Genomic DNA, 22,291 nt, shown 5'->3' on the forward strand with positions numbered 1-22,291 from the left:
CAAAATCCATAGTAATTTGTTCACATTTCCACTCTGGTATGGTCATCTGCTAGAGTAGGCCACCTGGCCTCTGGTGCTCATATTTAACTTGCTGGCAATTTAGACACTGAGCTACATACTCAACTATGTCCTTTTTCATTCGTCGCCACCAATAATGCTGCCTCAAGTCACGATACATCTTCGTAGCACCTGGATGAATAGAATATCGAGAACTGTGTGCCTCTTCCAGGATCTTTTTCCTCAGTCCATCCACATTAGGAACACATAGACGATCCTGGAATCGCAGAACACCATCCGCTCTAATAGTAACTTCCTTGGCATCACCTCGTAGTACCGTTTCACGAAGAACCACCAGGTGTGGGTCATCATACTGGCGAGCCTTGATATGCTCAAATAGTGAAGATTGGGCCACAACACATGCAAGAACTCGGCTGGGCTCTGAAATATCCAGCCTCACAAGTCTGTTAGCCAAGGACTGAATATCTGAGGCTAATGGCCTTTCCTCTGCTGAAATGAAAGCCAAACTACCCATACTCTCTGCCTTTCTGCTCAAGGTATCTGCAACCACATTTGCTTTGCCCGGATGATACAAGATAGTAATATCATAATCTTTTAGTAACTCCAGCCATCTGCGCTGCCTCAAATTTAGATCCTTCTGCTTGAACAAATGCTGCAAACTGTGATGATCAGTGTAACCTTCACAAGACACCCCATAAAGATAATGCCTCCAAATCTTAAGAGCGTGAACAATCGCAACTAACTCCAAATCATGTACAGGATAATTCGTTTCGTGGGGCTTCATCTGACATGAAGCATATGCAATAACTTGCCCTTCCTGCATCAATACACAACCCAAGCCAATGCGCGAAGCGTCGCAATACACTGTATACATCCCCGAACCAGAAGGCAACACTAACACTGGTGTTGTAGTCAATGATATCTTGAGCTTCTGAAATCTCACCTCACAATCATCGGACCATCGGAATGGAGCACCCTTCTGGGTTAATTTGGTCAAAGGTGCTGCAATAGATGAAAAACCTTCGACGAACCGACGATAATAACCTGCCAAACCCAGAAAACTCCTGATCTCAGTCGCCGAAGTGGGACGATGCCAATTCTGAACTGCCTCAATCTTTTTGGGATCAACTTTAATACCTTCATCCGATACGATATGTCCCAAAAATGCTACAGACTCAAGCCAAAACTCACATTTAGAGAACTTAGCATATAGCTTTTGTTCCCATAATGTCTGAAGCACTACTCTCATATGCTGCTCATGCTCCTCCTTACTACGTGAGTAGATCAAAATGTCATCAATGAAGACAATGACAAATGAATCAATATATGGCCTGAACACCCTGTTCATCAGATCCATAAACGTTGTCGGGGCATTAGTTAAACCGAAAGACATTACCAAAATCTCATAATGACCTCTAGTACGGAATGCAGTTTTCGGAACATCCGAATCTCGAATCTTCAACTGATGATACCCCGACCTCAAATCGATCTTAGAGAACACCCTAGCACCCTGCAACTGATCAAATAAGTCATCAATACACGGCAACGGGTACTTGTTTTTAATAGTGACTTTGTTTAATTGGCGATAATCAATACACATTCGCATCGTGCCATCTTTCTTCTTCACAAATAATACTGGTGCCCCCAAGGTGATATACTCGGTCTAACAAACCCTTTGGCTAGTAATTCTTCAAGTTGTTCTTTCAACTCTTTTAATTCTTTCGGAGCCATACGATACGGTGGGATAGATATAGGCTGAGTATCTGGAGCCAAGTCAATACAAAAAACAATATCACGATCAGGTGGCATACCTGGAAGATCTGAAGGAAATACATCGGAGAACTCCCGAACTACGGGCACTGAATCAATAAGCGGAGTCTCTACAGTAGTATCCCGAACATAAGCTAGATAAGCCAAACAACCCTTCTCAACCATATGTTGAGCCTTTATAAAAGAAATAACTCGATTAAATGAACTAACAGGCGAATCCTTCCACTCCAGCTTAGGCAATGCTGGGATAGCCAAGGTAACAGTCTTGGCATGACAATCTAGAATAGCATGATATGGAGATAACCAGTCCATACCCAGAATAATTTCAAAATCGGTCATCTCAAGCAATAAGAGATCTGCTCTAGTTTCATAACCACAGAATGTAATAATACAGGACCGGTAGATCCGGTTCACAACAACAGAATCGCCCACAGGAGTGGACACATAAACAGGAGTACTCAAGGACTCACGAGAAATACCCAGGAATGGAGAAAATAGAGATGACACATATGATTACGTAGATCCTGGATCAAATAATACTGAGGCATCTTTGCCACAAACAGAAATAATACCTGTAATCACAGCATCTGAGGCCTCTGCATATGGTCTAGCCGAAAAAGCATAGAACCGAGCTGGAGCGCCAACTGGCTGGCCTCCGCCTGGCTGACCTCCACTCCTAGGACGGCCCCTACCCACCTGTCCTCCACCTCTTGGTGGTCGAACTACTGGTGGAGCAACTAGTTCGGTAAGCATAGGCTGCTGACCCTGCTGTATTGGTCTACCCCGAAGCCTAGGGCAAAACCTCCACATGTGACTGGAATCCCCGCACTCGTAACAACTCTTCGGTGCGATGGGCTGCTGACTAAGTGTCTGGCCCTGGGGACCCGAATACTCACGGAAAGAACCCTGAATAACTGGTGGGCGATAAGAACTCTCTGGTATAGCGCTGAAATAAGGTCGTACTGGAGCACCTCGAGGAGGTGGTGGTGCTGGATATGGGGGTCTGCTGGACTGTCCCCTCACGAACTAACCTCTGCCCCCGAACGGAGCACCTCTGAACTCTCCAGAGTACCTGAACCGCTTATCTCTCATAATCTGCTCTCGGCTCCGCTGACGTACACCCTCAATCCTCCGGGATATCTCCACAACTCGCTCATAAGAAGTGCCCATCTCAACCTCTCGAGCCATAGTGGCCTGAATACCAGTATGTAAACCGGCTACAAACCTTCGCACTCTCTCCGCCTCAGTAGGGAGTATCATTAGTGCATGGCGAGATAATTCAGAAAACCTCACCTCATAATCAGTCACTGACATTTGACCCTGCTGGAGCTGCTCAAACTGAAACCGCAACTCTTCCCTCTGGGAGGGTGGAATATACATGTCCAAGAAGATATGGGTGAACCTGTCCCAAGTCATGGGAGGAGAATCTGCTGGTCTGCCAAGAGCATAAGACTGCCACCATCTACGGGCTCTACCCTCTAGCTGAAAAGTAGTGAAATCAACCCCATGGGATTCTAATATCCTCATGTTGTACAGTCTATCCTTGCAACAATCAATGAAATCCTGTGGATCCTCATGTCGCTCACCCCCGAAGACAGGAGGATGTAGTCTAGTCCATCTGTCCAATAGTTTCTGAGGATCGGCGGCTACAGTTGGCCTGGGCTCAGGTGTAGCTGCTGCCACTGGCTGGACTCCACCCACGGGTAGTGCACCCTGGGTCTGATATACAGCAGTTGTCTGTCCATGAGCCTGCGCGGTAGGGGTCTGTGCTCCCCCGCCCGCCTGAGATGTGGCTGGGTCTGCCGAAAATAAACCGGCCTGAGTCATATTGTCCATAAATTGCAGTAAACGACCCATGACATCCTGAAATCCCGGTGCAGATGTGAAGTCCACCGGAGCTGGCTCTGCCACAGGCACCTCACCCTGCTCCTCAATAATGGGATTCTCTGCTGGATCCACTGGCGGCATAACTGGAACGGTCCTAGGACGTCCTCGCCCTCTACCACGGCCTGGAGCCCTCTCTCGGCCTCTAGCAACTGGGGGAATAGCTCTTCCTTGGTCTGGAATCTCATTAGAGCGTGTTCTCACCATCTGTGAGAGAATAAGAGAAGGATATTTAGTACTACATCAATCGCACGATGGAATATAAAGAAAGGTAGTTTCCTAACAACATATAGCCTATCGAAGATAAGTACAGACGTCTCCGTACCGATCCGCAAGACTCTATTAGGTCTGCTCATAACTTGTGAGACCTACGTGAACCTAGTGCTCTGATACCATGTTGTCACGACCCAAATTTCACCTATAGATCGTGATGGCGCCCAACACTACAGCTAGGCAAGCCAACTAATAAGTCAATCGTACATTGGTTAAACTAAAAAAAAAAAAAATCAACTTCTACCAATGTGTGTGCCAAGACCCAGTGTCACAAGTGCATGAGCATCTAGTAGATTATACAAAACTCCAAATACTGTCTGAAATGAAATAGACAGAATATAAATATAAGAAGAGACACCGGTAGCTGCAGAACGGCCCAGAAAGGCAGCTCACCACTATGCCTCGGGATGATGTGGGTACGTGATGGTAGGTCCTCCACTAGTACCTGTCTCAGATCCTGCACAAAAAGTACAGCAAGTGTAGTATGAGTACGCAAACAACGTATACCCAGTAATTATCAAGCCTAATCTCGAAGTGGTAGAGACGAGATGGCCGACTTTGACACTCACTATGGGTCAATAATAATTGAAATAAAAACTAGGATATTCAAATCAGCATGATTTACAGAATTTACAAATAATTTATTTAATCAGCGGAAATAATCAAATTCCTTCAAATGTAACAATTCTCAATATATTAATTAAATTCCTTCAATTCAAATAAATTCCAATTTTATCAATTGAATTTCATTTACAGGAGTAACAATTAATTCGTAAACAAGCAAGAATAATAATTCATTAAATTCCAAGAATTTTTCCAATTTATTACTTAGCTTCACAAGCTGAAATAACTTATTAAAGTATCGTGTAATTATTTTTATTAAGCACGATTTCTGCCGATGACTTACGGCCTGATCCAGAGTGTCGTGTACACTGCCGAGGGACATGCGGCGCGATCCATAGATGCATCTATCCTGCCGAGGCATTTGGCCCGCTCCACAAGAAAGGAGGACATTTTTCTTATGTGCCTCCGGAAGGAGAGTATATTCATTATAAGATGAATTTGGGAGGAGAACAATTTCTTTTAACAATTAATTAATTTAAACAGACAATCAAGCCTATGAGATTTTCATCCTTTAATATCTTTATCTAACAATTCACAATATATTCATATAGATATCAATTAATATAAATAAATCAAAGAATACAATTTACACAAGTAAGACATGCTTTGATCCTAAACTACCCGGACTTTAGCATTAATAGTAGCTACGCACGGACTCTCATCACCTCGTACGTACGTAGCCCCCACAATTAGCAACAATTATTTAATCTTAATCACCTATGAGGTAATTTCCCCCTCATAAGATTAGACAAGAGACTTACCTCGTCTTGCTCCAATTTAATCCACTATAGGGCCTTTTCCACGATTATCCAACTCTGTCTGGCTCGAATCTAGCCAAAATAATTTTGATACAATCATTAAAAATCATAGGGATCAAATTCTATAAGGAAATACTACATTTTTAATAAAAATCCCGAAATTAATTAAAAATTTGCCCGCGGGGTCCACATCTCGGAATACGGCAAAAGTTGCAAAATACGACAACCTATTCAATTGTGAGTCCAACGGTACCAGTTTCACTCAAATCCGACTCCGAATCGATACCGAAATCTCAAAAAAAAATCTATGAGATTTCTAAACTTTTCCAAATTTCAATCTCAAAACACAAATTAATTTATGAAAACAATGATATACTTGTATATGTAGACCAAATCCGAGTTAGAATCACTTACTCCAATGTTTTTCCCTTGAAAATCTGCCAAAAGTCATCTCTACTCAAGCTTAAGTTCGTCAAAAATGGCAACTAGGACGTATGCCCTCCTTTTATAGAACTGCCCAGCAGCCTTCGGAACTGGTCCTCGAACTGGGCCTCGATCGCGGCATCGAACATGTGCCTTCGATCAGGGCATCGAGCCTTGTCTTCGATCGCGGCTTCGATCTCAGGCTCGAGCCTGGATCTCGGTCATGGCCTCGATCAGGGTATAGAGGTTGGGCCTTCGATCATAGCCTCAATCATCGCATCGAGCTTGAGCCTTCGATTGTGACCCTCGATCTTGGGTCTCGATCCTGGCCCTCGAGTCTTGCCTTCGACCATGTCCCTTGAGCTGGACCTTCGATCATGGCCCTCGAGTTGGACCTTCGATCATGGCTTCGATACACTAGCTCGTCAACCCTGGGCTCGATACCTGACTCGATATCTGGCTCGATATCTGGGCTCGATACCTTGGCCCGATATCTGGGCTCGACATCTGGCTCAATATCTGGCTCGATATCTGGGCTCGATTACAGCCTAGAATGTCCAACAGAAGAGGAAAACTTGCAGCAGCTTTTTAACTCAAATTTTTGATCTGTTAACCATCCGAAATTCCCCCGAGACCCTCGGGACCTCAACCAAATATACCAACAAGTCCTAAAACATCATACGAACTTAGTCGAATCTCTAAATCACATCAAACAATGCTAAAACTATGAATCATACCCCAACTCCAAGCTTAATGAAACTAAGAGTTTTCAACTTCTACATTCAATGTCGGAACCTATCAAATCAACTCCGATTGACCTCAAATTTTACACACAAGTCATAAATTACATAACGGAGCTATGAAAATTTTTGGAACTGGATTCCGACTCCGGTATCAAAAAGTCAACTCCCCGGTCAAACTTCCAAACTTTAAATTCTTATTTTAGCCATTTCAAGCCTAATTTCACTACGGACTTCCAAATAAAATCCCAAACACGCTCCTAAGTCCAGAATCACCATACTGAGCTGTTGAAATCATCAAAATTCTATTCCAGGGTCATTTTCACATAATTAGACATCCAGTCACTATTTGAACTTAAACATTTTAATTTTTCCTCAAAATTCCATATCTCGGGCTAGGGACCTCGGAATTTGATTCCGGGCATACGCCCAAGTCCCAAATCACGATACGGACCTACCAGAACTGTCGTAACACTGATCCGAGTCTGTTTGCTAAAAATGTTGACCAAAGTCAACTCAATTGAGTTTTTAAAGCTCTTATCCACATTTTAAATCCATTTATCACGCAAAAACTTTCCATAAAATTTTTTACGGATTGCGCATGCAAGTCGAGGAATGATAAATAGTACTTTTAGAGGTCTTAGAACATATAATTTATTATTAAATTTAAAGATGACATTTTTGGGTCATCACAGCACATTTCACTCCAGTGGCAGTTACCTATTCTTCAGAGTGGTGTGCCCATGTCTATCATTTCTGATCAAGGTACGCAGTTCACTTCACACTTATGGAGGGTTGTACAGTATGAGTTAGGCACGCGGGTTGAGTTGAGTACAACATTTCATCCACAAACAGACGGACAGTCAGAATGCACTATTCAGATATTCGAAGATATGCTTCGCGCTTGTGTTATAGACTTTAGAGGTTCTTGTGATTAATTCTTGCAACTTGCGGAGTTTGCCTATAATAATAGCTACCAGTCGAGCATTCAGATGGCTCCATATGAGGCATTACACGGAAGATGATGTCATTCGCCAGTTGGCTGGTTTGAACCAGGAGAGGCTCGATTGTTGGGTACAGATTTGGTACAGGATACCTTAGATAAGGTCAAACTTATTCAAGATCAACTTCGCACAGCTCAGTCTAGGCAAAAGAGTTATACCGACCATAAAGTTCGTGACATTTCATTCATGGTTCGAGAGAGAGTATTGCTCCATGTTTCACCTATGAAGGATGTAATGAGATTCAGAAAGAAGGGCAAGTTGAGCCCTAGGTATATTGGACCCTTTGAAATTCTTGAAAGGGTGAGTGAAGTAGCCTACAGGGTTGCACTACCACCTAGTTTATCAGCAGTTCATCCGGTGTTCTATGTATCTATGCTCCAAAAATATCATGGTGATCCGTCCCATGTATTAGATTTCAGCTCAGTCCAATTGGACAAAGATTTGACTTATGAAGAGGAGTCAGTAGCTATTCTAGCCGTACAGGTCCGACAGTTAAGGTCTAAGAGTTATCATTCAGTTCGGGTATAATGGAGAGGTCAATCAATTAATACATCTACCTGGGAGTCCGAGTCGGATATGCGGAGTAAATATCCACACCTTTTCACCAGCTCAAGTACTTTTCTAATTCTGTTCGAGGACGAAAGTTTGTTTTAGAGATGGAGAATGTGATGACCCAAAAGGTCATCTTTAAATTTAATAATTATTTCTATGTTCTAAGACCTCGAAAAGTACTATTCATCATTCCTCGACTTGCGTGCATAGTCCGTATAATTTTTCGGAAAGTGTTTATGTGAAAAAATGGATTAAAATGTGAAATAGAGCTTTAAAACTCAATTAAGTCGACTTTGGTCAACATTTTTAGTAAACAGACCTGGATCAGTATTTTGACAGTTCTAGTAGGTCCATATCGTGATTTGGAACTAGGGCGTATGCCCGGAATTTAATTGGGAGGTCCCTAACTCAAGTTATGACCATTTAACGGAAACTAGTAATTTAAAGGCTTGATTTCCAAAAGTTTGATCACGGACTTGACTTTTTGATATCGGGGTCGGAATCCGATTCTGAAAATTTGAATAGCTCTGTTATGTTATTTATGACTTGTGTGCCAAATTTGAAGTCATTCTGGATTCATTTAACCTGTTTCAATACAAGTTTTGAAAATGGAAAAGTTTGAAACTCTTAAATCCGAATCGAGGTGTGAATTGTAAGTTCAATGTTATTTGATGTGATTTGAGACCCCGAGTAAGTTCGTATTATGTTACGGGGCTTGTTGGGATATTTGGATAAGGTCCCGAGGGGCTTGGGTGAGTTTCGGACATGTTTCAGATCATTTTTGCAAAAACTACCAGTTTTGTTTCTGATGTTTCACACCTGCGACTTTTGGAGCGCAAATGCGGCACCGCTTCTGCTGCTCAGCCTTCGCAAATGCGGAAGGCACCGCTTCTGTGGCTCCTTCATGAGCTTCTGCGCAACCGCAAATGCGGCTCAAGTTTTGCAAATGTGAACACATGCTGGGCAAGCCATTTCGCGGATGCGAGATCTTTCTCGCAAATGCGAGCTCTCTGATGCGAAAATAAGTCCCCAGATGCGGAAATGCTGGACAGAATGCTTAACAATCGAGAGCTAGCCATTTTTACTCATTTTTGAGTTTTGAGTCTCGGATTTAGGCGATTTCAAAGGGATTTTTCACGACTTTGAATTGGGTAAGTGTTCTATAACTAAAAGTGATTATATTTCATAAATCCATGTCTATATTCATCATTTATTTCGGATTTAGATGGAATAAATTGAAATTTTTGTAAAACTTTCCAAAAATGAAAAATTAAGATTTGAAGGTCCATTTGACATCGAAATTTGGTAATTTTTGTGTGGTTAGACTCGTCTAGGAATGGGTGTTCGAAATTTGTAAGTTTTTCGATATTCGAGACGTGGGCTCCACTGATCTTGTTTAGATGAATTTTGGATTTTAATCCAAAAAATTAGTAAATTCATATGGAATTAATTCCTATGATTTGTATTGAGTATATTGAATTGTTTATGACTAGATTTGAGGATTTAGGACACGAATTCGCGAGGAAAAGGTTTATTGGATTCTTGAATTTGGTTGCAAGCGAGGTAAGTGTCGTGGTTAACCTTGACTTGAGGGACTAGGACTTATTTGTCTATTTGCTGCATGATTTAATGTGCGGGTATAACGTATATGTGACGTGACGAGCACTTATGTGTTGTGGTTGAGTCAAAGCATGCGGGTGGAATTTATTTATTGTGAATAATTGCCTATTTAATTAAGATATTCCTGCTTAAGTTTATTATTGATTATTTGATCATTATTCGTGAAATTATTATTCATTTAATTATTGTTGAATATTTTGAAAGGTAAAGTCGATATTCTGGTATTGAATTGATTGATAAATGTATATCCCCGTATTTAAATACTCTTCTGAATTTATAATATTATTTTTATGGTAAGGAAGAGTGTAAAAACACGAAGGGTGATGTCGTGCTATTTTTATTATTTATAATATCATTGTCATGGTAAGGAAGAGTGTAAAAGCACAAAGAGTGTTGTCATGCCATTTGTAAGTGTAAAAGCACGAAGGGTGATGCCGTGGCATTTTCAGATAGTGTAAAAGCACGAAGGATGATGTCGTGCCAAATGAGAGTAAAAGCACAAAGTGTGGTGTCGTGCCATTTTCATATCATCAGTTGCTCATTATATTATTGAGGAATTATTTGGCTGTTGGGTGATTATTCTCTTGTTGAAATTATTATATCAACCCCCCTTTGCATGTCCCCTCCCAATTTATAAATTGTTATTTATTGTATTATTGTTGCTTCGTATTTGTTTATACTTGTACAGGTTGTTTACATACGTGTCTTGTCATAGCCTCGTCACTATTTCGTCTAGGTTAGGTTCGACGCCTACGTAGTACATGGGGTCGGTTGTACTCATACTACACTCTGCACTTCTTGTGCAGATTTTGGAGTTGGTCCCAGTAGCGTACCATAGACGTGCTCGGATTCAGCTACTCAGAGGAGACTTGAGGTATAACTGCACAGCGTTCGTAATTCTGAAGTCCCCTTCTATCTTATCTCAGCAGTGTATTATCTTTCAAACAACTTGAATTTTATTCAGACCTTTATTTGTATTATTTTAGTAGTTCGTGCACTTGTGACATGAGATTCGGGGATGTATTTTGATAATTCGGTATTTATGGTCTTCCACACTTTATTTCAGTAATTGACTTCTATTTAATTATATTTACTTTAAAATAGTTAAGACTATTTTAACGCTGGCTTACCTAGCAAGTGAAACGTTAGGCGCCATCACTATACTGAAGGTGGGAATTTTGGGTCGTGACATCTAATGTGACCTCTCGCATAAGCATGAAATTTTCTTTTGAACGAAAGATCAAATATTAGATAACCCACTATTTGTAACAATAGAGATTTGGCATGCATGAATACATATTATATGCAATAATTATTGTTGTATCAAGACATAAACTATGTTAATTTGGAGGTGTGGATAATAACTATCCACAAACAATAATTAAATTAATACGGGATTTTAAGGATAACGATTAAACTACACACTAGAGTTGCATCACAACCCTAGTAAATATCTAGCTACCCATAGTAGAAATGGAAGAAAATAAAGAAGAAACACTAATTAAATCCATAATATAAAATTAAAATGATAAATTATTGTGTTTTTAACCCAAATTGGTCACAATTACCAAACGTGGTAAAGTACAACGGCTGCAACTCAAAAAACTACCAAACTAGACCTTAAAAAGTGATTCCCCGTCTATTTATAGTGGCCCAAAATTCGCTGATAAAAATGTCCTTCGAGAGGTTCTGCGCCCGCACAATTCCATGTGTGGTCCACACTTTGCTCGAGTCTGCAGGTAGAGGGATTCTGCAGCCGCACAAATTGATCTGCGACTGCACTTCAGCTTCTGCGGCTGTACAATTCCGTGTGCGATCCGCACTTCTGTCAAGACTTCCATCTTAGTCGTTTTGCACACTCTCTGAACTTTTTGAATTCTTATCAGTGTGACCATGTTTTGCGGCTGCACTTCTCTTCAATCAACTTCTGAGCTTCATCACCAGATTTGTGGACACAGAGAGAATTCTGTGATCTCTGCTTTCTTCTGCGGACCACACTTTTGGTCTGTTGCGCCTCTTCTTGTCTTATGAGCTGAAACACTCCTTTTTCAGTTAGATTTCTTCATTAGAGTCCAAATCTCCAACATTCCTGCAATATACACACTTTCGTTAGTTTTGGGAACATAAATCAAAAAACTAAAGCAAGAAGGCACTAATAAGTGGTTCAAATTCACATTTATTAGTGATTAACTTGTTTTAATGTGCACAAAGTTTGTATCATCAAAAAGGGGGAATTTGTTGAGTATTGAGGTTTTGATGATTAACAAAGTTTATTCAGATGAAATGCTCTAAGAACCAGGTCCTCAACATAGCTGCATAACTGCTGTAAGAACCAGCTCCTCAAGGTTAAGAACCGGCTCCTCAAGGTTGATGATTGCACGTTTTCGCAAGACCGTAACTTTTTCTCAAAGTTACACAAGTCCGATTTTGTTGGAAGAAGACTGCTAAACATGATAAGGGTTGTTGTCCAAGAAGATACGTTTGCTTAAGTGAGAGACAAGAGTCCCAAGACTTGTGGAGTCCTTGGAGTAGTAGGAGTCTTATCAAACGAGAAGCTGACTACGCATAAGACTCCTAAAAGATCTCGGAGTCCAGGGAATTTAAATACTATCTTTTTGGACTATTGAGATCATCCTTTTGTACATCAACTGAAGAACTATATTTTTCACACTCAAGTCAAGTACCAGAGTTGTGTTCATCTTGAGTCAGTCTTGTAAATATGTTTTAGGAAATGAGCTGTAATCAAAATGTCATATACAATTATTGAGTTGGAGTGAGTGTTTGGTTTTGCAAGTTAGAGTAACTTTTAAATCAATAGTTGAAGTAGGCTCATTGTTCTAGTGGAGTTGAAGTTAAAATCCTACGTGGTAGGTCGTGGTTTTTTCACCTTTTAAACTGGGTGATTTTCTACGTTAAAATTATTGTGTTTACTTTACTGCTTATTTTACTTAACGCGTAAGGAGTAAGGTAACGAACCAAGTTCTTTAGATAAAGGCACTCAAAATAACATATATTTTCATACTTTCTAAATTCTATCTAGTTCAAATATTATCAATACTTGTGTGATTTATTGTTTTTTCTACTACAAATTTTGAAGATAAAAAGATAATCCTACAATCACGGTAATTATCACAGGTCCTGATGCTTCAGTCATAAGACATTTCTTTACTCGGACAGAACACAATAAGTGACTCATAGTATCCGGAATGTGCAGTAATGACATTAGTGTATCCAGTATCAAATTGAGAATTTTTAGAGCATTTGTTCAATATATTAAGTAGGAAATCATTAAACCCATGCGATAATTTTTTTTCAGTTTCCTTTATAGCAACTATAAAAAGTGGGAGTTTTTTTCCTTTATAGTTTGTACCAACTACATAAGTAGGAGTCTTTTTAATGCTACTTTCCTGCATAGTTTGATTTTCCATCATTTTCTCAACTTTAATGATTGAATGCCTTGATCTAAGGGGAATATCCACTTCTATTAATTCCAACAACAATTTAAAATTAACCTAGAGGTGCAGCGCGCGAGCAGCCTTTCGATAACTTCAAATCAATAATGAAAGCGACCAACCACAACAACGTTAAATACAGAAGCAAAATAGTCAAGATACTCGTTTTTTATTACATATTGCAGAACATTTCAGTAATAAATATCCAAGATACTGGGTTGTTATTAGACATGAACATAAATTAATTAAGAATACGTGCAAAAGATAAAGAAAAGAGAAACAAAAAAACATTTTTATAAGAAATGTGTTTACCATTAAAACGGTACAGTTGAATTTATACGTGGTTTCTAGATAAGTGAACTAATTTGTTCCTCATATAATGCGATAATTGAAGAAATGTACAATACTTAACCTTAAAATGTAGATGAAACAGCAGAGATGACAGTTCAGAGAACAAGGTTTCCGAGTATAGCAATGATGAGATCAACAAGCAGAAAAGTAAGATTGTATTAAGTTTTGTGTGGAATGTAGTGTAAGTCTAGCCAGAAAATTCCTGTCCTTTAAAATGATAACTCAGCTCACTATTTATAGATGTTTCTAGGGAAGGAGGTCCAAGGATCGTGCCCTCTTTTAATGTCAATTATGAAGGCCTTGATGAAGACGTAACTGTGAATATAAATGTCACATTCTCTGTAACGGGCCGTCGCTCTTAATGTTGCAGCATATTCCTTATTAAATGCTACCGGGCGTAGAACATTTAATACACTTTTATAAATGTTATTCCTTCCGGGACAAGCAGAATGGTTGTGTTCGGTGTTCGGCCATCCTCATCTAGGGTTCCACGTGTCTTTCCTTTAGATGACCACGTATCATATCATATCTCGCCCTATACAGATAGTCTCCCGGCTTTCCGGTGACATAACTTTGTGTTACCGAAAAATTGGTAGAAATACTCTTTTGGCGGGAATTACTATAATTTCCTCTGAAGGCTTCTGACGGTTTATTATACGCACGTCTCTCCGCATTTAATGTCCCGAATACGTGTCGTCTCACGATTCAGCACAACTTTTGTTGTTTATCGAGGCAATCATGGCCATGAATTTAGCCGCAAAAATTTTACTTACACACATTATTCTTTTCCTTTGCACTTCATAATTTCTTGAACTTCTGATTTGCATCTTTGTTCTCCATCCTTTCTCTAATTCTCTTCAAACATAAACCTTTTCCTTTTCCTTAATCGATGGCTTCTTCCTCCAAGCGTGCTGGTTCTTCAAAGAACAAGAACAAAGTCGAGGACTCTGCTCCTCCAATGGTAGGTTCCATCATCCTAAGGAAACTCAGTACTACAAAGGACCTAGAAGAGAAGTTCCATACTGCTAACCCTCGTACATGGGCTGTTAGCATGTACCTTTCTTCCATTCGTCCTTCCAGTATTCCTACCGTAAAGGAAGACTGCCACTGTCATGAGTTGGATATCATTGCTCCTGATCTATCAGAGCGAGTGACCCTTCCCAAGGAAGGTTTTACATACTTTTACATGAATCCCTTTACTTTGGGTGCATTTTCTTTGAGTGGAGAGATTGATTTCGTGATTGCGGAGTTTTTACTTCGCTACTAGGTGTGTTTGGCGTAGGTAAGTCCTTTAGTGTGGAGGATGGTCGCCTGCCTTCGACGCTTGTTCCAGGAGACTGGAGAGGAGATAACCTTAGCTCATATGATGAATCTCTATTCCCCCAAAATCTTCCGCGGGGGAATGATAAACCTCTGCAAGCGTGGACACCATGCTTTGTTGTCTAGCATGGATGATGACAAAGACCGTGGGTAGATGGAACGGTTCGTTGTAGTTACCACCAACGACATCATTCCGGCAACGGCTTCATTCTTTCCGGCCGCTTGGAACCGCAATCGTAAGCTCTTGGTTTAGTTTTTTCCTTTTACTAAATATTTTTCTATAGCCGTATTGATCCTCCATCCTTCGTTTGTTTCAGCAACTCGATGAATCCCACCGGTGATGAAAGGCTTGAACCGGTGAGTTCAAAAGATCTTGGACGTCACGGCGCCCGAAACTCGTTTGTGGAAAGAACTGGCCCTTAAATATGGGTGGAAGGCCAATATTCATGGTAATTTTAACTTACCTTACTTCCATTTTTATATATATAAAGAACTTGGTTGAACCTTTCTGACTTGTTCATGAAATTAGGTCTACCTGCGGGCTCTATTGCTTTCCCCGAGGAGGACATCTTGGCTGATCCTATTGATGTACCGAGGCTGCTTTAGGAGGCACTTACTCGAATAGGTATCTCCAGGCCTGTCTCGGGCGCAAACACTTCTTTACGGAGTCCCCGGCCAGAGGATAAACAACCGAAGAGAAGACGTTCCTCCGCGGCCGGGGGAAAGAATAAGAGGGCAAAGATTGATTCCCCCGAGTCATCTCTAGTGGCGATGGTAACTGGTCCTCCTTCCAGGGTGGTCATAGACACCGTGATGATTGATGATGAAGAAGAAGCTAGTGATGAGGGAGCTTCTCTACATAGAAGACAGTGATCCTCATCATCTCAACAGGATGCTCGACCTGTTGAGAGAGTTATACTAACCGAGGACAATGTGTCGACACTTTAGGGAGAGTTTGATTTGGTAAATAATGTCAACTCCCGTTTTCGGGCCTCAATCTTTGTGCCCGGTACTGCGGGGCTGAATACCGGGTCGTTATCGTCTTTGGTTGGTGAACATCCAACAACTAGCACTGCAGTTGATGTAGCTGCTTCTTACTCTTCAACTCCATCAGCTTCATCTCCATCTTCACCAATACCAGCAAGTGCTACATCACTTCCATCTTCATCTGCTCTTCCACCAGCAGCTCCTACATCGCCTCCAACGGTCGTACCTGACCTTGAAGAGGGTGCTCCTCTTCCACAATCCCCAGTTCATGGGAATTTGGGGCAAAATTATGCTGCCCCTTCTGAAGATCCACAAAGGAGGAGGAACACTACTCTTTCGATCTCTACTTTATGCAACTTGCTATCCCGACCAGTGGAACTAGCTAATTATCTGAAGCCTTTGGCTTCAAAGAAAGACTGGGAAATGATTCAGGCACTCTCGGGAGAGTGTTTGTTGAATAACGCTATGCACAACGCCGCAGTGGTACATTCCTTTCTTCCTTTGTTATTTCTTCTACTTTTGTATGAATGTATTCTAAGTTTTACTTCTTCTTGTTTTGTAGGCCAACTTTCTTGCTTCTGAGGGCCTTCAGAAGTTGATTCGTGAGAAGGAGGAACTTAATTCAGAACGGAATCAGCTTTTGGTAGAACGAGACCGAACTGTTCTCCGCCTCTCAGAACTGGAAACCAAAGCTACTGAGGTCGTTGTTTTGGAGGCTCGTTTGCAGCAAAGCGAGCAAGACGGGGTAACCCTTAGCCATGAAATTGGCCCACTGAGGGTTAGATTTGATGAAGCCAAGGCCAAATGGGTTGAAGTCCAGGACATCGTTCTTGATGCAACCTAGCGCGAGGCTCCCTCCGCTGAAAGAGTGATTAACTTAGAGGCAACCTTGAACTCCAAAATTGAAGAGCTTGTTATTGCGGGGGCAAAACACGCCCAGCTAAAAGAGAAGTGCAGGAAAACTATCGAGCATAATAGGCTCTTTACTTCAACTGTCCGCGACCTTAAAGTCAGTCTTAAATCTGCTAGGCCCGCCTGGGAAAAACTTTTTGTCACGACCCAAAATTCTTTAAAGGTCGTGATGGCGCCTAACACCGCTGTCAGGCAAGCCAACGATAATTAATTAACTTAATTACTCATTTTAGTATTTTTCAAATAGTAATTTTGATTAATTAAATAGTAAAAGATAGGACTTACGGAGCAAATGATAATATTTCCGCAACTAAAATACTGAACAACTCATAACCACTCCCAAAAATCAGTGTCACAAGTGCATGAGCATTAAATAGGGAGTAAAATAAAATACAGCATCTGTCCGGAATATAAATTAGACAGGAAAGATATAAATAACTCTGAAAGAGACTCTGTTAGCTGCGGATCGTAGTATAAAACACAGCTCACCTATGTCCCCCCAATAACCGCACCTCTGCGCCCATAAGACCATTAGACATATATGTACCTGCACAAAAATGTGCAGCAAGTGTAGTATGAGTACGTAAATCAACGCGTACCAAGTAAGTATCCCGTCTAACCTCGAAGAAGTAGTGATGAGGGGTCGACTCCGACACTTACTATAGGCTAACAATAAATATTGATATTATACTTAAGCATGGATTGCATGAAACAACTATAAACTCAATAACAAGGAGTGAGTGGACAATTCTTTTATTACTAGGAAATTTTTCCCAACTTATTCTCATCATTCAACAATTTATATCTCAAGCCAAAAAAGCAATATGAATTATAATTGGTTCCAAAGATTTACCATGCGCAAATTATGTCGAGGTCGTACGGCCCGATCCACATAATATTTAAACTGTGCACTGCCGAGGGTCAAACGGCACGAACCATAGATGCATCTATCTGCTACCGAGGCGTTTGGCCTGCTCCACAAAAGAGAAAATACATTTACACAACCAATTCAAGATTTATTAAGGGGCAATTATTCAAAGAAATACCAATTCTCATTAACGATAAAAAAAATAAAGTTTAACCTTTTACAATTCCTTTATCAAAATCCAATATGATTTAACTAATTAAATTAACAAGTAGGGTACAACATTGTAAGTATAGCATGGTATGGGTCCTAGACTACCCATACAATAGCATAATTAGTAGCTACGTACGGACTCTCGTCACCTCGTACGTACGTAGCCCCTACAAATAGAAGCACATTTTTATTCAATTCGCCTATGGGGTTAATTCCCTCTTACAAGGTTAGAAGGAGACTTACCTCGCTCCGAAATTCCATAACCGGTTCCAAAGCCTTTCCAACAGCTCAAGCCGATGCCCATCGCTCCAAAACTAGTCAATAAGTGTGCAAATTCATAAATATATACTCTAATACTCATTATAATCCTATTTACAATAATTTCCAACTCCTTTCAAAAAGTCGATAAAATCACCCCCCGGGTCCACGTGCCCGGATTCTGAAATTTTTCGAAGATAAACATTACTCATGACATCACGAACTCAAATATATAATTTACTCTCAATTCCATGCCCAAATTTGTGGTCAAAATCCAAAAATATAAGTTTCTAGGTTTTTCTTCAAAATCCCAAATTTCTACAAATTTTCATGCTTGAATCCATATAAAAACCATGTATTTATATTGCAATGGATGGAAATAACTTATCTTGGCATATATGATGAAAAACTCCCCACTTGAAGCTCTCCAAAAATCGCCCAACCAAGAGAGAATGGAAGAAAATGGGCCAAAACCCCGTTCTTAAAGAACCCTCACTGCCCAGCCACGATTTCCGCTTCTGCGATCCAATAGTCGCTCCTATGGCTCCGCACCTGCGGAAATTCCATCGCAGGTGCGGTTCAAGCTCGGCCCAACAGTCCCCGCATCTGCGGCACATCTGCGCTTCCGCTTCTGCGATCCTCATGCATATCTGCGCTCGTGCACCTACGTGTTTGTGCCCGCTTCTGCGGCCCCAAGACTTTTGGCCATCCTCTGCTTCTGCGCTTGCCCTGCCGCGTTTGCGACCCTTTTTCCGCAGGTGAGATTTTACCAGCAAACAGAAAATCCCACCATTCCTAAGTTCAAGAATCGATCTGTTAAGCATCCGAAACTCACCCGAGGCCCCCGGGACCCCAACCAAACATACCAACTAGTCCTAAAACATCATACGAACTTAGTCGAGCCTTTAAATCACATCAAACAATGCTAAAAACACGAATCACCCTCCAATTCAAACTTAATGAACTTCGAAACTTCAACTACTACAATCGATGGAGAAACCTATCAAACCACGTTCGATTGACCTCAAATTTTGCATACTAGTCATAATTGACATTACTGACCTACTTCAACTTTCGGAATCGGAATCCGATCCCGATATCAAAAGGTCCACTCCCGGTCAAACTTCTCAAAAACCTTCAAATTTCTAACTTTCGCCAATTGACTCCCAAAATGACCTACGGACCTCCATATCCACATCCGGATACGCTCCCAATACCAGAATCGCCTTACGGAGCTATACCCAGACTCGGAATCCCAACGGACATCGATAACATTGAAATGCACTTCAACCCAAAATTTATGAAATTCTACCAAAAACGCCAGCTTTCCACAATATGCGCTGAAACGCTCCCAAGTCATCCAAAACCCGATCTGAACATACGCCCAAGTCCAAAATCATCATACGAACCTGTTGGAACCTTCAAATCCTGATTTCGAGATCGTTTACTAAAAAATCACACCTTAGTCAATTCCTCCAACTTAAAGCTTCCGAAATTAGAATTCTCTTTCCAAATTAACTCTGAACTTTCCTGAAACTCAATTCCGACCACACGTACAAGTCATAATACCTGAAGTGAAGTTGCTCATGGCCTCAAACCTCTAAACGGCGCACTAGAGATCAAAACGACCGGTCGGTTCGTTACATTCTCTCTCACTTATACATACGTTCGTCCTCGAACGTGGTAAGAACTGCTCTGGAGTTGTCCGAAATCATTGTTTAACACCTCGTGCACCTACCCGTGCTACCACAACTCAGTTGAGCACATTAGCTCGAGCCAATCTGAAGATATTCCCATTTATTAGTCAAGTAAGCCTTAGGGTAAAATTCCAACATCCGAAATTCTCCACCAGGTCTGTTTCCAGCATACAAACACTGTATCAATCACTACACACTGCACCAAACACGATTGTATACCCTTACTGAATTCTTACCATGCACCACGTTACTCATTTGCCCAAGGCAATCTTTCCAAAGCACAATAGCTAAAAATTTCCATTGACCCAAAGCCCGTAGTGTACCTCATGACCAATTAAACCTTGCTTTAACTCTCGCAATACAGCCATGACAGAGAAGATGTGTAGAACTCATAACCACCTGCCGAATCACAATTTATGGAGTCCCTCCTCCCGACAAGAACCATTACCTCATTCTGAACTGAATAACAATATTTACACTTTAATATGCCTTATATAAATCTGATCGCACTGACCCCGGGTCCAATAATCTAGTTTCACCCAGTACAAGATGCTCGAGAAATAAGCCACCTCAGATACGGCAAAAGCCTAATATGATGACACATTGTGCTAACAAGCTACAAACTCGAATGTGATACATAAGAAAAACGAACTCTGGAATGAACTACTCACCCACATAACTAATTTAATAACTGAAAAGATGTTATGAACCTACCTCAGAAATGAGACGCAAAACACACAAGAATAGCTTTGGGAAATTGTACTCAACGTCACACTATTGCGGCGTGCAACCCGACCCATGCATGATACCGTTGTGGCGTGCAACCCGATCCAGCCATGATACCCGTGGCGGGGTGCCACCCGATCCAAACAACATACCCGTGGCGGCGTGTCACCCGATCCACACATGATAATCTAAATAAAACACACATCGAGCCGTAACGCTTATACTCACGAAATTCCCGAATATCAACCATAAGCACGCCAAGTGCATAATACAAATCCTGGGGAGACGCATAGCATCATACACTATAAAACTCAAGTACAACTAAGGTGCGTTATATGATCTGCCTCTCGAGAGCCATCCTGCTCACATAACACCACCGCTATGCGGTACCTCAACACATTGTACAAATAATCAAGTCGTCTCACAACCCACATGGCACAATAGAGTATTACATGAAATAGCTGACGACCGAAATAACATCCAAGGCCCGAAGATTCTTCCGTAAACAATGCTAAGCTGAAATGAACACATCCATCCTGATATAGAGCGCACATTCACATCTAGATCCATCCACGGACCTCAAGCCGATCCTAATCGTACTGCACCAAGCTAATAACCTTCCAAGGATCCACAACAACCCTATTCATGACACATAAGAACAGTTGTCCAATCCGGAACAAACTTCAACAGTTCACAACCAGATGAATAGAGCACCTCCCATGCCAAAGCTCTCACATTAGCGATAGTACCATAATCTCCGTACTTGGTTTCAATATTTAATCAATCAAGTGACAACATGTCACACTCATACAATCTTCCCGTGGGATACACTCCCTCGACCTTCTGTACCAGATAACAAGTCTGCATATCCATTCCACCAACCACACTAATGTTGTAAAGCAAATCAAGAATCTACAATCAGTACAGAAAGCCTCTTACACAGGACACCGATCTCCGGTGACACTAAAGATAACACCAGCTTACTCTAACCATCTGAATCCTTTCTTGCTCATCCGAGCTCGTGACATTCTTGTCAACACCAAACTGCAACCTTGATTCTCAACTTCCAATTCCCACACTGCACCTAACATACCAATACGCGAGAGTATAAAAAACTTCATCATAACTCCTGAACCACTAGTAGAATAAACCCTTAATCATACATAAACCTATTACTTGGCTCATTTCAGAAGAACCAATGCAACACAACTGAATTCTCAAACCGCAGGAACACAAACCTCATGTCACGATCTAAATCGCCATGACTCTTCCGAAATCCATTTACTCAACCTAGTCCTTAGAACCAAATACCTCCTAAATCAATCGAATTACGGTGGTTTTCAAGCCTCGCACGTACCGCCACAAACCACATATATAACTTAACACACTGAGGGAACTGATCACGACCACAATCATGTCGATTCAACCATTATTAGCCGATCCGTCTTCTTCCAATTTATTCTCAACTTGCCCTAGAAATAATAATATCTCCATTCATTAACGTAACGAAACCCAACAACACTCATCTTGAGTGACCCAATCCACGAGACCACATCGTCTCAACACCCATGAACCATCTCATATTCTCCTTGCGCGCACCATAGCATCACCAACTGGTACACCCGTTCTGCAAGACCTTCCATGAATCTGAAGCTACGTATTCCCTTCCTCCAATACTGAACCGCATACCCAATGATAACACAGAATATTCCAAGCCCATTTTCATAGTCCACTACAAAAGCTCGATACTTAACCATACTACGGACTCGAAATCCTAAACCATACAAGACTAGGACCGTTATTGAGAATTACCCACTCTGACTTGTTCCTAAATATATTCAAAC

The sequence above is a fragment of the Nicotiana tomentosiformis genome, chromosome 8 (genome assembly GCF_000390325.3).
Source record: "Nicotiana tomentosiformis chromosome 8, ASM39032v3, whole genome shotgun sequence".
Taxonomy (NCBI): Eukaryota; Viridiplantae; Streptophyta; class Magnoliopsida; order Solanales; family Solanaceae; genus Nicotiana; species Nicotiana tomentosiformis.